This window comes from Triticum urartu, chromosome 1 (genome assembly GCF_003073215.2).
Source record: "Triticum urartu cultivar G1812 chromosome 1, Tu2.1, whole genome shotgun sequence".
Classification (NCBI taxonomy): domain Eukaryota; kingdom Viridiplantae; phylum Streptophyta; class Magnoliopsida; order Poales; family Poaceae; genus Triticum; species Triticum urartu.
This window is the reverse complement of record NC_053022.1, coordinates 525,801,158-525,817,483: the sequence shown is the minus strand read 5'-3', so window position 1 is coordinate 525,817,483 and position 16,326 is coordinate 525,801,158. Positions and strand designations below refer to the sequence as shown.

Sequence of the window (16,326 nt, the reverse complement as noted above, 5' to 3'; positions counted from 1 at the left end):
ACTCTTCTGCACTTCGTGGGCGTCGAGTTGGTCGATGTCGCCAAGGGCAGAATCGTTCAACCGGGCAACCCCGTGTTCCACGGTAATCCGATGCCACCCACAATGTATAGGGTTGAAGTGGTTCGGGTGCTGCCAGGCTGCGACGAGCTGTTACCTCCGATTCGACCCGCTGGGGCCGACAAAGAAGATGAGATGACCCTCAGTGCCTGCGTAAACTGGCCCCTGCTTTGGCCGAAGAGCCAGATTCGTTTGGGGGCGGGGGACACCACCCCGCAGACAAGACCGCCAGTCGTGTCGGCGCCAAGCCATGGCAAGAACGCCGCAACGCTACCGGACCTGCCGGACATCCCTATGGCACAGGATCTGGACAGCCCTATGGCACAGGATCCGGACGGCGACGACAACGACGACGGTACATTTACCAAAGTTGATAAGTACTTTGCCGAACATGGTTACGCTGACGAGTTCTGCGGGCCTCTTTCTCAAGAACCCAACCAAGACGACCGCGATCTAGCTGGTACGGCGGAGAAATCCAATTGCAACAGGCATCGTCTAGCATTCAGTTCTCAGGACACGCCTCCAGCTCCCGCCTTCACCGAGCCTCAGATAGCTGAGGTGCGAAATATTATCAGCCCCAACACGCTCAAGAAGGTGGTCTGTGAGCAGAACTCGGTCCCATTACAGGAGATCAAGAAGAAGGGACGGAAATGAAAGACTAACAAGGGCGCCGGTGCGAGCCAGCCGGCACTGAGTTCGATCCGTGCTCAGGACGGGCCACCTTCACCTAAGGATATCTCGAGGAGGGTGCATGTGGCGGGTAGGGCGATGCTACCGCCAAATATGCTCAATGCTGCAACCGGTGCTATGCGGAGTCTGCACGACAGTGTTCTTTCTTTGGAGAAGCGGCGTCTCAGAGAGAAGGATGTGGCATACCCGGTTTTCGTGGCCAAGGTGCCAGAGGGCAAGGGCTTTGTGGATGGCGACATCGGGGGTACGATCGTCCTGCGGTTTGATGACATCTTTGCTATGTTTAACCTTCATCCGCTGCACTACACCTTCGTTCGGCTGTTTTCGCTGAGTATGGAGATGCGGATCATTAGAGACATGACCCCGGACATCCTGATAGTCGACCCCTTCTACATGCGTGCCAAGCACTTGAGCAGCGCTGGGGACCGCCAAGTTGCGAGTTCACACCTCGAAGGCGTCATTCTGGCAAACGCAGATAATGATAACTTCCTTGTGCCTTACTTTCCCGAGTAAGTCATCCCTTAACCGCCCCGTAACATATGATTTCTTAGATTTCGATCGTTCTTTTTTTTCTTACATTGTGTGTTCTGTGCAGTGACACACATTGCACACTCATCCTCTTAAGCCTGAAATATTCCATGGCCACGTATTTCGACCCGAACCGTAACTCCAACATAGACTACACAAATGTCAAGAAAGTTCTTGATGATGTTCTCCCCGGCTACACCAAATCTGAAGGCACCTTCACTAGGGCAGTTTGTAAGTACGGCAAGCACATGTTCTCACACAATACGAAGTTTTGCTGTGTCAAGCAGCCGCCTGGCGGTCAGAAGGATGCCTACTACACCCTCCATCACATGCGGGCGATCGTAAGGGACCATCATCAACTTCTGCTACCAGATAATCTCAAAGATTGGGTCGCGAGCTTGTCGGCAGTCCAGGACGCGGACCTCAGACAAGAATTCTTTCGCATCCAGTCGGAGTTTGCGGACATCATCCATCAAGATGTCCTTCATACCTCGGGGCAGTTCTTCCTCAGATATCAACCGTCCAACAGTGAGATAGATGAAACGCTACAAATGCAGGGTGACAACGACCGCGATTTATGACCATCACGACAGACGTCGGCTTCATCCACGCTCCTGTCCGATGAGTCGAGTCGAAAGTAGTGATGTGTAGTTCTGAAACATTGATTGGCTCATGTTGTAATTATACTTTAATGAATTCGTATGTCTCTTTGGTTTGGACAGTAGTTCAACTTAGATGTAATCGATGCTATTTATTAGTAGGACCATGAATCGTGCTATTAATGTCTTGCTTTTCTCTTTCGATCATTTTGTTGCATACTTACATATTGCTTATGTATTGTCTGTTGTTTGGCTTGTGCATAGAGATGCCGTCGTATGTCGTGTACAAGGGTAAGGTTCCCGGAGTCTACGACGACTGGGAGGAGTGTCGGAGACAGGTTCACCGTTTCAGCGGTAACAGTTACAAAGGGTACACCACTAGGGCGGAGGCCGAATGTAGATACGCCCGCTATCTAGCGGGAGAGAGGAGGGAGCGTTGGAGGAACCGGATGAAGACCAGTTTGATCGCGATGATGCTCATCGTGATGACCACAGCTCTCTTCTATGTGATGGTAGTTTAGATGATCGATATCGACTTGTAATGTGAAGGCAAACTTGATACTCACGGTCTTGAGACTTGTAATGTTTTATCTTTTTCGGTCTTTTGAATTCGGAGACTAATATGATGAATTGTATTCGCAGACTAATCTTCTATTGTATTCGATGAATCTGATGTTGTTGTGTGCTGCTGTCTATATTCTGTCCAATAATATATTTTGTAACCTGTGCAAAAATCAGAAAAGCAAAAAAAAAACCTAATATTCATACTAATGGCGCACTGTGATCATCACACTAATGGCGCATTAACTGCTGGTGCGCCATTAGAATGCCAAAGCACATGGGTACATATGGCCCCCTGAAAGGCATTCTAATGGCGCACTGCAGGCTATACTAATGGCGCACTACGCGGTGCGCCATTAGAACACCAGATACTAATGGCGCACTGCGCCATTAGAATTTAATTCTAATGGCGTGATGCCAGTGGCGCACCGGTAGTGGCGCACCGGTAGCGCGCCATTAGAAGGCAAATTCGGTACGCCACTAGCATGCCTTTTCCTAGTAGTGTTGATTGAGAACTCACGTGTGACATTGAACAGGAGGAACTCTAGTTCAGATAAGTGCATGATGATGATGTACCCTGGCGATGGATTGTTGGGTTGGGGCTCAGGGTCCCAAGACAACGATATGCCGCTTGAGACATTTCGTGGCTTCATCGCCGTCTGCATCACAGCTGTCGGTACCTCAAAGAGGCTGTCCGGTATGACCTTGCTCGTCGTCGATACCCCGGTATATGTTCCAGAGCTGACCACAGGCGTCCATATTCTGTCATGTGTATCGTCGGGATACCTGATCGAACGCGTTGGCGGTTAAAACATACACCCTTTTCAACCGTCAAAACGTGTTATATTTAGGAACAGAGGTATTACCTAATTAAGGTCATGATATGCATAGAAACAACATAGGGAAGTTTGCGATCGTCTTTGACTCACCTGATGACGTTGTTTTCATCAATCTGGCCGAAGTTGATCCTCTCAGAGAGCAGGAGCCCCTGTGCCGCAGTCACCTGCGGGTAGATCGTCTTTTTGAGCGGCCTGAGCTCCAACGAAGACATGAAGGGCGTCCCAGCGCCGGTGTTGATCAGGCAAACTTGCACGAAGTCGTCTGGCACCAGAAGGATGGCCTCCACAGACTTCTCCACATGCGGTTTTGAGATGTTCACGGTGTGCCAGTGGTTGACGCCGATGTGGAGGTCAAAGACAGGCGGCCGACGGAGGGCGTCGTAGTTGCCGTACATGAACTTGGCCCGGATGAGGTACTTGAGCCCGGGCACGAGGGAGCGGAGCGTGTAGCAGTTCTCCGCGCCGGCTGGGAAGCTGCGGACGGTGTACAAGCACTTGCACAAGGACGGCATTATGTAGTCGGCCGAAATGTTGCGGCAGGTGCCGGCGCCGTCGGTGAAGCCGGTGTCCGGGTAGTACGAGAGCTTGGTGGCCGTGTCCACATAGCCCTCCTCCCCCTGCAGTCCGCAGTCTATGCTTATGAATCCTGCGGTGCAAACAGCGCGCGATCGATCGAACACGCGCAGATATATGAGATAAATTGATGATATTGTGTGGACAAGGGCACAAAGTGAAATTGTACATGATGTACTGCGCCGTGATTTGTGTCAACCTGCGGTGATCTTCTACTGTAGTAAATTTTGAGAACGCATATAAGTACGTACCGTTGCTGTCAGGCTGGGCACGAGCTTGTAGTACGGGGCGGAGCTAGCCTAATGCAAGGGTATGCAACGCATACCCAATATTTTCTGCTAATTGTTTTCAGTATATATACCCGTATATGTATATATATCAAGCATGGCCATCATTTTACACCTACCACGCATGAAATTTCGGCAAAGAAGCGATCCAGCGCCTCGCTTCGTTACCTGGGCTCGCTGGCTACACTGGGCCTTGACTTGGCCTGTTGGGTACTGCAATCATCCAGAGAGAGCTGATAGCAGCCTAGGTCTGGGAATCCCCAAAAAGAAAAAAAGCAGCCTAGGTCTGGGTAGTTTGCATCGCTAATAGGATATCAGCGCACCAGTACGTTGCTGATCGCCAGATCGCCGACGATCGATGGGGCATCCGGCATCCTCGCGTCGAATTGCAGTATCGTGTGTGCTCGTCTCGCCTCGCGCTTGCCCTCGTCCTCGGCAGCGGCGGCACTCGTCCGGCAGGCAGCGATCAACCGCTAACAGCTGCGTCGGCTAATCGGCTTTCGCACTGTGAGTTTTGTAATTTCAATTTACGAAATTGCCAATTCAGTATTGGGGATTACATTTATCCCATAAGTTCATCGATTGATCTACATGTATTGGCGCTATCATTTGTCGCTTTGAGAAGGGGTTATGTAGAGTTCAATCTTGTTTCTGGCTATATTCTTGCAATATAAATAATATATAGAAAATCTTGTTGCAACAAATTTAAAAATTAAAATTTAGTTTTCATGATTGTAAACATTTATCTCTTAGAGTGTTGCTTCACACTAAAATTTTTTTAGCTTCGCATACCCATGTCAGAATTCCTGGCTCCGCCCCTCCGGCGGCGAGGCTGAGGCAGAGAAGAAGCAGCCATGGCGTGGCCGCCATTGTTCGTGGCGTTGATTTCTCCGTTGTGGTTAGGCGCGCACACACACATGCCCAACATATCCAACAGGACTCAATACTAAAAAATTTCAGTGACGTGCGTACAATCTTAGTTAGCGTCTTTGTTGGGGGGGGGGGGGGGGGGGGGGGAAGACACCACGAAGCGTCTACGGCGAGTCGCTCAGGAGTGGGCCCTACTCTAGCCTGAATTCTCTCGCCACCACTTTTCTCTACTACTATTAAACAAGCAAACATATTTTTCTCTAAACGCACCCAAAAACACGTACACGAAACAACCAAGATAAAATACCACCTCACGATTCGATCCACCTAATTAGATCTAACCGTTAATAACCCTCATCTGTGTACATTTAGCAATTTAGAGAAGCGGACGAAACTCTGCCATCTATCCATGGAGAGGACGAAACGTTCCGCTGCGAGCAAAAATTTAACTGATTCGCGTGATTAAAGGCCTGCATGCAGCGGCATGGCCCACGTTCAGCATTATGGCGTTCGCATGCATTCGTTCGGCCTGCCGAGGCGCATCTTCAGGAGAGGGGGGAGAATGAGAGGCCTGGCGGCGGCACAGGGCGTGCTCGCTAGCGAGCGTGCTCCCGCATCTGCCTGGCGCACGGGGTTGGATCGGGCGCTAGGGTTGCCCTGCCGCCGCCCACAGCAGTCAGGGGTTGACAGGGAGAAGCAGTTGGAAGGCGATGGAGGCGGCGGTGGCTCGATTACATCTATGCGACGATGACGTCGTCAAGATACGCGCATACACAAGAAGTAGATATGCAGACAGCTGGATGGATTTTTCTTACAGGAGCACACACACATATGAAAAAGGCAAGCCGCCGGTGAAGACAGCTTCAGCCTCACCACCAAGGACGGAATCACGGAAAGGTCACCTTCATCCGAACCAACCGCGAGGACCATGCTAAGGTACATACATACATATACCAAGATCGATATTGACCGATGCTTGTGGTTGCAATTTCATGTCCGTCACTGATGTATTGGTGCTCATGGTGAGATATGGGATAATAAGTGGAAACTTTTCACCGCTCAGTTCTTACCGAATGAATCTTTGTAAGTAATCTTTTTTCCCTACCCCCTCTTATATTTACAGGAAATTCAAGTGTGGTACACATATGAGTATGCTTTGCTTCCCTCTGTTGTACACATGTGGTTATTTGTTATCTCTGATTAAGAGAATCAAGGGCCACTACATTCTTGAATATTGAGACTGTGTTAGTTGGTTTAGGTTAAACTTGATAAATGCTATTTACTTTTTTTTCATCTGACAATTCAGTTGTACTATTGATTTTGACAGTTTTCAGGAATTTTAAGCCGTCTTTGGATTTTAGCTTCCTCAATCATTCTGAATTATTTAATGTTAGTATGAGGTACATGTGTTCCCAAGATTAAACTTGAGAAATGTGTAGTTGACCACTTGGGTACGTTTGATTTCTTTAGTAGATGCAGCGACAACCACCATTGTCCATGATCTATACTAAAGATAGATTATTAGCAGTGCAACATCTCTGTTGGTTCAATCAAATAGTTCAGCCTGGTCGGTTCTTACTAATATTTAAGCCACCTTCAATTTTTAGCCTGCTCAGTCATTTTGGAGTAGTTTCAGTTTTGGGTGCATGTCTTTAATAGAACAACAAACTTATTTTAGGTGCTAAAATAAACACTAAACGCCAATTCCTGATGGCGACTATTTTTAGAAAGACCATCCGACCGGAGGAGATCCTTACTATCGATGTCAAGCCGGGGTGGAAGAAGGGCATGAAGATCACCTTCCTAGATGGAAGGATCCGGTTTTTTCGGTGCAGTTCTGTGTTTTAAAAATTTATTGCGATGTAATTTTTTTATTAACACTACAGTCCATGAAGTTATATTTACGGATATTTCATTTTTCGCATAAGATGAAGCACCATTTTATTATTAAATATTTTCTGAAGTAAAATTTGTGAATAAACGGAATGATGTTTCAGAGGATTTGAATGGTTGTGACTTGTGGGGGCGCCTGGGGAGGCGACTGCGGCAGGGAGCAGCGGCACATCGGCGGACAACAACACATGTGTAGCGTGCAGCGGCAGCGGCTGCACGGCCACGACGGAAGAGCAATAATGCGAATGAGGTGCAGGTGGGGGTAAGAGTAAGTATCACTTGTCATGTTTAACTCATGGCAACAAAGAGTAAGGATCACTTCACACTCACTACAGGAAGAATACTGCTGTGACGATTATATACATATATGTTCCACTTGGTCACTCAGTTAGTATTAATTTCCTATCTATTCCTTTTTCTTGCAGACACGTTTTGAAACTAGACTTTGATGGGAAGTTCATCCGTATATGGAAATTATACCTTTTTATGCCTCTGGTTTCACATCATGAGCAGTTAGAAATTACCATGTATGGACGCATGTATGTGTGCTCTTTGTGTAGGTTTACCTGCATTATTCCTAGACAAATGGAAGTCATATACTCCCTCTGTCCTTCGAAAAACATCTTGCTGGAAATTGTTTGATGGTTTCCAATGCAGACTAAAATTTGAGTTGATGTTGCCTTTTGCAATTATGTTAATCTCAGCCATAAGATTGAGAGAGATCAGCAGACATTAGATCTTTCAGTAAAAAGTAGTAACTTAGAACCTTTGGTGAACTGTAGAAAGTGAGCTTTCGTTGTTTGAGATTGTAAATAACATGGGATGGAGACTTGACCGCCACATAATTATTTTACATTGACCTATTGAACCATGAAACAACATTGCTGAACTTCAACATTTCGGTAAAACATCACATGAAAAATCAGCTACAACCAACTAGATTGTTAAATCCTCATGTGTTTTATACTGAACTCAAGAAGTGTGAATAAGCAAGAAAGCTTCTGAAGAGATCAGTGTATCATCGCAACTGCTACTACAATTGGCTCCTTTCCAAGCACTGGTAAGATCTTTCAACAGATCTTAGCGACATCTCTCTCTTCTTAAATTTGCCAGGATTTTATGTAGTTGCTTTTCTTCTAATAAGGTGCATCCTGCTTGCTGTTGAATTGTGCAGAAAGGCTACATTGTATTAATTTCTTTTTCGCATAGTTGATACAATTCATCACATTTTGTATCAACTGATAACTTTGAATCTTTGCGTCTTTCATCAGATCATGCTTTGAATTTGCACATGAATAACTAAAAGCGCCATGACATTACACATTTCCTTCATTTTAGCCATTAAACTTACTTATGTATCCGGTGTTAATTTATCATTTCTTGTATATTCATCTTAGTTAGGAAGGGTGGCTTTGGTCATCCTAAATTTTGTGTGGGTTCTTTTTTCAGTCCTGGCTAGCTTTGCGAAACAATAATTATTATAATCCTTGATCTGCACATGCCCAATTTCCTTATACCGTATAGTGTCCCATTCTAGAATAGTAGCCTTTCTGCTCTGCTAAGATGTTGAAGCACGGCAACATTTTTAACTCATGTTTAATATTGACAGAACTAAGCATTAGGTAGAGAAAGGGTTGCTTGCATGCCATTCATGTCATAGAGAAAATGTTATATTCCCTCTCTCCAATTCCTTACCATGAACCTAACGCTTTATTGATCTGTTTTTAGCTTCTAGATGTTCTAAAACTATATACACAATAGATACTGTTTGTCTGAACTGTAGTTTCACTCCATGAAAAGCTGAGATAAACTGAGAATGGGGTAAAAAAATCCGACTCTTCCTGCTCGCAGGCGGTGCCCACTATGGCATGGGTGGCTTTACCGCAGCCGCCGAGCCTTCAAATTCTGAAGATAACAAGCAGCTCGAATCCAAGAAGAAAACTAATTTAGTTCAGCCAACACTCCTATTTTTTGTGCATCTTTGTTCCAACTTTGCATTGACACCATGTCCACTTGGACAATGTTCATATGTTACTTTGATTTTCGCCCAAGAAAATAAACATTCTGAAATCTTTGTAGGAATAGACTAAATAGGCTACGCCCTTACATTCTTTGTGGAGAAGTTGTTCAGCCAGTCTATTACCATTGATTTGTGTCATCCTAAAGTTTGAATTCAAAATTTTATACCCGCAAAATTTGATATGGTTTGATTGAGACGTGCGACGTGCGTTGCACGTACACACTTACTAGTACCCACGAGGAGGCCACGACTTGATCGGCTCACGAAAAAGTAGACTTTAGTTGACAACCGGGGCTAGAGAGTTGACACTGCCTTCTCTTGAAACAAGGTTTATAAATAACTATCATCACCAACAAAATTAAGTGTCGTATCAAAATAAATTAGTCTTTTAGGGCAACAACACAAACACACGAAAAAGAAACATAAAAGAAAAAGAAGAAAAGACCACAAGTGGTTGGCGGCGACGCAAGACAGCGTGAGACAGCTGACCCCCTCAGGGATCTTCACTGTTGGCTCACTCCAGGGGGGGGGGGGGGGGGGCGTCCCGAGGGGGTCAGCTGCCAAGAAACGGTGTCCAGATAGCCCACAAGTTGCATGCCCCACTCCACGGTCTCCACGGGCCAAATGTCCTTCAAAACAAGACATTCCAATATCCATTGTGGGTTGTTGTGGAAGCCAACACCGTCGAATTTGAGCAGATATTAAACACGTTTGGGAACTCGATACACAACAGAGACCCGCCCACCCACGGGTCAAGCCAAAAGAGGTTCCACTCTCCATTGCCAATGGAGACAGAGAGCCCATTGCAGATCTCATGCTTAATCCGCTGGGGATGGACTTTCAGAATTGGGACCCCTCCCTACACTCACAGGCAAGGAGGGGTGAGCCCTGCATATACTTTGCTTGAGCTAGTTGTAACCATGATGCTCCATCCCCACGAAGTGTCCACCACACCCATCTCAGTATAAGAGCCATGTTCATACAATGAGACGCAATAATGCCTATCCTACCAAGTCCTTTGGCATGCAGACATCGGCCGAGTGACCATATGGTACTTCTGCCGGCCATCTGCCACTTGCTAGAAGTACTGGGAAAGGTCTAGTTAGAACCCCTTCCAGCAGGATATACAACCCCATCATATACATGAAGAGAGTAGGGGCCAGTTCTTTTGCCAGAATCTAGGGATTCTCCCAGAATCCCTAGATTCTGGCAAAAGAACTCGGCCTAGATAGGGAGGAGTCAATACAAACTGCCTTACTCCCTTTGGGCGTAAAATGACCACACTATGGCTCCGACCTAGATGGAGCCCGACCGATAAGCAGGCTGAACTCACTCAAGGTACCCTTGAATCAGACAGCGGCATCCTTAAGTATATAGTGTGGAAGGAGGACAACTTGCAGTTCAAGTTGTCCACAATCTGTTGTTGATCGCCATCCGAGTAGACCTAAAACCACAACGTCATTCTCATTGAAATTGATCTTAACACCATACATGGCCTCAAAGCATAGAAGGAGGAACTTGAGATTGATGACATCAAGGTCCGAAGCATGCTAATCTCCTACTTGATGTCGATATACTTCCCATTCATTCCTTCGTTTTTTTAGAAAAGGAGGATGACCCCCGGCCTTTGCATCTGGGAGATGCATGCGGCCACTTTATTGATTATTCTCGAGGACCTTATAAAATATTGCAACAATATGCCTGAATCCGTCATCTTGGCAACATATGCCACTACTCCTATCCATATGATGACGGGGTGCTAGCTAGGCCAAATACTCAGACCACTCACCCACTACAAGAAATCTGTTAATACGTGACGGATCTAGTCCGTCACAGATAAACGAAAAATTGTCATGGGTGTCCATCCTTGACGGATTTGAAATCCATCATGTATATCGCGTCATAATTTGGTACCGTACCAGTCATGACAGATCTTGGCCGTCATGGATCTGCCCCAGGCCCAAGTCTTTGTGACGGAACAATCCGTCATGGACTAACGCCACGTAGGATTTTCAGTTGGCTAATTCGAATGATGTGGCTGCCTACGTGGATACTATTTTTTGTCACAAAATTAATCATGGATTTAGGCAAAATTTAAAGGACAGTTTAAATTTGGTTGAGACAATTAGCCCATTTCTTTTGGCCGAAATTTGACCCAGTATGTTTTTAACATAATGCGTTACACAATTCCTAATGCCAATTTTGGCCCAACAAAAAATATTTGCAAGGTGTGAAACATTACAAAGTTTATCACATCCATCTGTACGTACCTAAAACATAGCAGTCTAAAAAATCCTCTACAAAATGATAACATACAACATATATTGAGAACATATATCACACAGCAAAGTTATGAACCAGTACAATCCATTTTACATCAGAACATATAAACTATTGAGGGTGTTGTTATTCAGGCTCTTGCTGTTGACGCTCTTGATGGCAACTATCATCCTGTGGCTGATTGTGATGGGCAGCACCAAGTAGCCGCTATCCAATCTTACCTACCATATTTACAAGAATATTAGATATTTGCAAATATGAATGGACAGTAGAAATAAGAGAATTGCAACAAAAATAAAAAAATTACATATTGTCCAGAATTCCTAAATCTTATAGTGCCTACAAATGAGAATAACATTGTATCTACTATAAAACAAGAGTAAACATGTGGTTTCTTAAAATTAATCCAAAGAAAAGTGTGTCAAATGGAAGTCAAATCACAAAGTGACAAAATACACATCACAGAACTCCAAGTAATATAGCAGCAGTAGTTGAGGCCGTATAAACCTGCCAACGAAATGGCATGTCACTAACAAACAATATCCCCCCATGATGTGTAAACTTGTTGACACATGAACATTTGAAGTTTATGTCATCCGGGTCGACGAGCAGCGGCAATGTTTATGTTGCAACTACATCTCAAAGGGCTGACAAATAGTAAATGATACTTGCTTGCCAAATGAACTTCAAATGGCATGGAAACTTTCAACAAAGAATATGATACAGTTTCCTTGAGAGATCGCCCACACTTAGTTTTATTCATTGAACATTAAGCTATGTATTTGTTATTAGATGAAAAATCAAAATTTGTAATGTAGTGGACTATGAAACTTGAAAATGCTTGATAAACAATGAAATAATTGATAGGGAAGTGCAGCTTGAAATGATCATGCATCGTTTATATTCATTCAGGATATACAGAAAAGCTTTTCTATCATAAACCTATTGATCGTATTATCCGTGTTACTTCTGTGCATACCAATTTTATAAGCTGCCCACTTGACCAGCATAGGCTAGAGCAGAAGAGCATCAACAACTTGCGTAAACATTTTAAAGACATGACTTTCAGGCAATATTAGACAAACACATGTAAATTTCTTCACATGGCCATCTAGTGTGTGAATGCAAACAAGCATCAAATGAAAAGGGACAATTTTTCTGAATCTACTTCACATCTAATAAGCTCCAACTTACGGAATGAAAAGAGATAGATGAATCTAACAAATTGTTCATGTTTATTTAAATTTGCTCATGATTATGTTACCTCATTAACAGAGAGAGAGAGAGAGAGAGAGAGAGAGAGAGACCTTCCATGGCGTCGGGGTCGACCCTCCTCTCCTAGTATGCCCTTGCAGCTGCTCCATGTCATTACCCTCTTCCCTTCCCTTGACAAAACCCAACCAGACATTGCTCTCATCCCTTCTCTTCCCTTTACACAACCCAAACAGATTAGATGGGAGCAAAGTTCCTGCACAAATGAAAAGAACAGAGGTTCTGCTTCAGACTATTGCAGCAGTAAAATTGTCCGAATCAATAGAGAAACTGAAGATATTGCAGCAAAATTGTCAAAATTATATCAGCCACTAAAACTCCCAGGTCTTGCAGCAGCAAGATAGCAGAAAGAGATGGGCCGGGAACATAACATAATTTGCTCTTCCAATATGTCAAACCGGGAAGAGAAAAAAAGACAGAACCGAACAAAGAGAGGAGAGGAGCATCCAATACAGTAAATAATTTATTCTCATTTCTGAATGCAAGCAAGCAGAAAATAGCATTCATTATAAGGCCCATAAACTCAGGGGAATGATAAATGATACCAGGACATGGTCCACCAAGATATGGCAACTCTAGTTGTGTAACAGTGCGATGCATGATATCAAGGACATGATCCAGTTCAGATGTTACGCACAGACTAATATTCAGGCAGTTATAATTTTACTGAAACCACACAATAGTCCAAACCTTTAATAGACAAAACTCTACATCCTAGCTAATTCACATCAAGAATAGAACAAGCAGAAGAATGGAAGGGTCTCAATCTCATCCTGTTCTTCTTGAGGATAAAGGTATCAACGTCGATCAGGCAGGAGATGTGCCGACTACAATGTCCAGATCAAAGAAATTAGTCTGACAATCATATGTGCCGTGTTAAGAGGTCTGAATGTAACATCAATTTCTAGCTCCCAGAGCATTCAGAAATCTATTGAGATATGTCCCCATGTGATAAAAGGACTGCCTCTCAACTATGAAAAAGAAAATCATAAAATTTATTCAGTTTCATAGCAGGTCTATTATTTGGATTTAACATTATGCCTTAAATATAATGCAAGAGTACAATTGTCCAGTTCATTCGTGTCTATGGCAGCTTCAATTGGCACTGCAAACATTACCAGTTTTAATATTTATCTTTGTTAATGTGAGCAACTGAGCTACGTTCCGAACTGTTCTAAAAAGTAGATGGTTAATCCAATGTATTCTGTTTGTACGTCAACATTTGACACGCCCAACTCGCTGTATATGTCATTTACCGGATGTTGAAATTACAGTTTGTATCTTTGTTCTGACGCTATACTTGAAATCTTTATGTTTTCAAGAAATAATATATTACACTTCTATAAAGGAATGAAAATGTACAATTCTGTTTGCGGACATGCTTCTTCTACTTCTATTTAAGGATTGCATTTACTATTATTTTAGAAGATAACACCGACCAAATATCTGAGAATCCATTAGTACGTACATGATAATTAAAATGTAAATATTCAGACCAAAACATCAGATCAAAGGAGATTATATTCACTTAAACTTGACTGAAATTAAATTGGAAAAAGCCATGTAGTACAAGACGACAGCAACAACAGACATGTAGTGCTAGCTTCCAAGGATTCATTTCAGTACATGAAGAATTAAGGGGCAGTTTTGTTCAAAATAACAATTAAGGAGTGGCCGTTTACATACTGATGTACGCATACAAATGGACAACCAAGGAGCGGCCATATACTGCAAGTGCCATTCACATCCAGACGCATACAGACTGAATACAAACTGAACCAAAGTACCAAACCAAGGTGCTTATCCATATGTATGTATGTAACAGATGCTAGTGCCATCCAGATTTGGGGGTAGAGAGAAGGGAAGCTCACCACGTCCATGTTTCAAGTGTCGCGTACAGGAGGAGGCGAATCCACGAGCGTGAGGATGAGCTAGACAACGCCGGATGGGTGGACGGGATTTGGGGACGGGGGTGCCTGAGCTGTACCGGTGCATGTCCTTGGAGGTAGAGGACGAGAAGGAGCACTGCCGCCATCATCGACCGGGGACAAGGCTGTCGTGCCCGCACTCATCCCGAACAGCCGCTGCAGGCGCGCTGCGTCAGCACATCCTACGGCAGGAGGGCCTCCGCGCGGCCCTGTTCCAGGAGCACCATCCAGCAGGTGGCAGGGGATGGAGAGAATCCGCCAGAGCCACGCCGGCGACGAAACCCTAGCTAAGAATATGGGTTGAGAGCGAGCGTTGGTGGCCGGGCGTAGTGAATCTAACCGGAGGGGAGGAAAGAGCGGAGCGAGGGGAAGATGGGGGTGTGCTGGGCGCCGGCCATAGCTGACAGAAGTCGCCTGAATCGGGCGGCGGCGCCGTGGAGTCGCAAGGAGTTGCGTGGGAGAGAGATTGGGGGCTGGCTGCGCAGGAGGAAGGGAGGGAGGAGTGGCTGAGCAGGTTTAGGTTTAGCATTTTATACGCGAGACTGTTAGTCGGGCTTGAGCGGGCTTGAGCGGGCCTGCGGGGCTATAGCAGTCCATCCATGACAGTTTTCGAGAACGTCATCAGAAATCCGTCATGCATTAACAGCTTTCTTGTAGTGACCTAAGCCTATCATCAAAAGCCAGAAGCCCTAGCCGAGCCACATACCGGGTCTGGGGCATAAACTGGCTGACGCAATCACATGTGTCGTCGCCGCCATCTTCCACAAGTCCGTCTTCAGAGCAGATATTGATGCTTCTACCTTGTCAGGCCATGGTGCTATCGACGCTACCATGACGCCAGACAACTAGCTCCTCCTGCGCGAGTCCATCACCGCGCATCGGGCGCCGAGTCTCCACTGCACCACGCCGCCGAGATCCGCCGTCATCAATGTGTAGGATGAAGCACCGCTCCACCAAAAAAACCGCCCACTGGTCCCTCGATCCCGTGTACGCCTCCAAGAATGATGCCCCCAAGGAGGAAACGACACCAACGCGCCACCATCATCCGATCTACTGATCTAGGGTTTTCCCCAGAGGTAGCGGATAGAGGTCTGGAGCTTCTCCACGTCGATGCCTTCAAGAAGGTAATGACACAAAAGAGTGCGGCCAACGCCGGTCTTGGCATCAAGCCTAGAAGGAGGTTTTCACCCAGATCCGCTCGAAGAACCTCCATCAAGCATCGTGTACACAGGTCGACGCTGATCTGAGCCGCCGCACATCGGGCAGGCCGCACTGGCCAGATCCGATCTGTCCGGAGAGCAAACCACAATGGCGCCGACCCAACCACCAAGCCCTCCATGCCGCCACCGCCGATCCGAGGTCAAATGATCCGTCGCCGCAGATCCGGCCGCCGCCGCCGAACGAAGCCAAGGCCGTTGCCTGAAGCAGGGCCGGCCACCGCACCCGCCACCATTGCCGCTTTCGGCCGAGGCGGCCGCCGCGCCGCCGCTGGTCAAGGCAGGCCCGCCACGCCACCAAGGCCGATCGGCCGTGCCACCGGACACCGCGAGGCTCCGCACCGCCCCCATGGCGCAGGAGAGAGGGAAGGCCCCCACCTCCGCCGTCAGCCCCCGGGCTATAGGCCGCCGACGGCGGAAGGAGGGATGGACTGTGTCCCTAATTACCTTCTTGCATTACGAAGCAACTCGTATATTCTGAATCAAAGGGCTAAGGACCCCCGACAAGCAAGAGCCCTTGATGCTGACCTACGAGATGAAAATAAGGCCTCTTTTGACTGCGTCAAACAGTTTTTATCTAAAGGACGTGACTAACGTCCAACCAGTCGGATGTTAAGCATCAGATCCGGACGATGTATCCTAGGGTAACTAAATCACTTGTCTAACAAGCATATGTGCATGCAATACGCGGCGAGAGCATGCAGCATCTTGC

General features: G+C 45.9%; 1 pseudogene; it reads right to left on the bottom strand.

Annotated features, from left to right (window-relative positions):
* Positions 1-15,965, bottom strand: part of LOC125533048 — a 32,936-nt pseudogene extending 16,971 nt beyond the window's left edge.
* Between the last annotated feature and the right edge of the window lie 361 nt (positions 15,966-16,326).